Genomic DNA, 2,500 nt, shown 5'->3' with positions numbered 1-2,500 from the left:
TGTAAGGGCGACCGGTCTGTAATCATTTAGTCCTGTTGGCCTTAGCTTTTTGGGCACAGCGATGATGGTGGAGGACTTGAGACAGGCTGGTACATGGCATGTCTCCAGGGAGGTGTTAAAGATGTTGGTGAACACCGGAGACAGCTGGCCAGCGCAGTGCCTGAGGGTGGCTGGAGAGACAGAGTCCGGCCCGGCTGCTTTGCGTGGATTCTGCCTCTTGAAAAGCCCATTAACTTCTCCCTCCTGAAAGGAGAGAGTCGTTTCTGTAGTATGGGTGGGGGATGGGGCCTCTTGGGTGGGAAGGGGTGGTTCAGGACAGTCCAATTGTCTTTCAAATCTACGGTAGAACTCGTTCAGGTCGTTGGCTAGGCGGGAGTCGTTAGTGGTGTGGGGCGCTCTGGGTTTGTAGTTGGTGATGTGCCTGAGCCCTTTGGCAGACAGAAGCAGCGTCGTTAGTAGAGAACTGGTGTTTTAGTGTCTCTGAGTACAGTCGTTTAGCCTCTCTCACCGCTTTGCTAAACCTGTTCTTCGACTCCTTGAATCTGTCTCTATCCCCACTCCTAAACGCTTCCTCCTTCTCCAACCTCAACCTTTTGAGCTTTGCTGAGAACCAGGGCTTGTTGTTGTTAAAGTTCACCCTGGTACGTGTTGGGATACAGCAGTCCTCACAGAAGCTGATGTACACAGCCTCTGTGAGTTCATCCAGACTATTGGTAGCAGTCGTGAACATATCCCAGTCAGTACAGTCTAAGCACGCCCGCAAATCTTCCACAGCCTCACTGGTCCACTGTTTAGATGTCCTCACAGCAGGTTTACAGAGTTTTAGTTGCTGCCTGTATGCACGAATCAGGTGGACCAAGGGAGTTCTGTGCGAGCCGAACAGCCCCGTGACCCACAAGAGAAACATCCCCGCCAAATTCGAGCGTTTGACGGGGTCTATCCGTGAAAAAATATTCACGTTTTTGAGTGCACATGCATTTCTGCTGCAAATGCCTCTGGAAGTTTCATGCCGTTCGTATGCCAATTGTGGCAACACGAAAATGACCCGTTTTCCCATTCCGAGGGATTTCTGTGCGACCCTAACAGCCCCGTGAGCCACAAGAGACACATCCCCGCCAATTTCTAGCGTTTCACGGGGTCTATCCGTGAAAAATATAGACGTTTTTGAGTGCACATGCATTTCTGCTGCAGATGCCTCTGGAAGTTTCATGCCGTTCGTACGCAATGTGGCAACACGAAAATGACCCCTTTTCCCATTCCGAGGGATTTCTGTGCGACCCTAACTAACAGCGCCCGTGAGCCACAAGAGAGACATCCCCGCCAATTTATAGCGTTTCACGGGGTCTATCCGTGAAAAATATAGACGTTTTTGAGTGCACATGCATTCCTGCTGCAAATGCCTCTGGAAGTTTCATGCCGTTCCTATGCAATGTGGCCACACAAAAATGACCCGTTTTCCCATTCCGAGGCATTTCTGTGCGACCCTAACAGCCCCGTGAGCCACAAGAGAGACATCCCCGCCAACTTCTAGCGTTTGACGGGGTCTATGCGTGAAAAATATTAAAATTTTTGAGTGCACGTGCCTTTCTGCTGCAAATGCCTCTGGAAGTTTCATGGCGTTCCTATGCAATGTGGCAACACGAAAATGACCCCTTTTCCCATTCCGAGGGAGTTCTGTGCCACCCTAACAGCCCCGTGAGCCACAAGAGACACATCCCCGCCAATTTCTAGCGTTTCACGGGGTCTATCCGTGAAACATATAGAAGTTTTTGAGTGCACATGCATTCCTGCTGCAAATGCCTCTGGAAGTTTCATGCGGTTCGTACGCAATGTGGCAACACGAAAATGACCCGTTTTCCCATTCCCAGGGATTTCTGTGCGACCCGAACAGCCCCGTGAGCCACAAGAGACACATCCCCGCCAATTTCTAGCGTTTCACGGGGTCTATCCGTGAAAAATATCAATTTTTTTTTGACTGCACATGCATTTCTGCTGCAAATGCCTCTGGAAGTTGCATGCGGTTCGCATGCAATGTGGCGACACGAAAATGACCCGTTTTCCCATTCCGAGGGATTTCTGTGCCACCCTAACAGCCCCGTGAGCCACAAGAGAGACATCCCCGCCAATTTCTAGCGTATCACGGGGTCTATCCGTGAGAAATATTCACTTTTTTGAGTGCACATGCATTCCTGCTGCAAATGCCTCTGGAAGTTTCATGCGGTTCGTATGCAATGTGGCGACACGAAAATGACCCGTTTTCCCATTCCGAGGGATTTCTGTGCCACCCTAACAGCCCCGTGAGCCACAAGAGAGACATCCCCGCCCACTTCTAGCGTTTCACGGGGTCTCTCCGTGAAAAATATCACATTTTTTGAGTGCACATGCATTCCTGCTGCAAATGCCTCTGGAAGTTTCATGCGGTTCGCATGCAATGTGGCGACACGAAAATGACCCGTTTTTTCCCATTCCGAGGGATTTCTGTGCCACCCTAACAGCCCCG

This window comes from Petromyzon marinus, unplaced genomic scaffold (genome assembly GCF_048934315.1).
Source record: "Petromyzon marinus isolate PM22_M1 ecotype Great Lakes invasive population unplaced genomic scaffold, UKy_Petmar_22M1.pri1.0 PM_G_Scaffold_71, whole genome shotgun sequence".
NCBI lineage: Eukaryota > Metazoa > Chordata > Hyperoartia > Petromyzontiformes > Petromyzontidae > Petromyzon > Petromyzon marinus.
The sequence above is the reverse complement of the archived record's forward strand: the minus strand, read 5'-3'. Positions refer to the sequence as shown.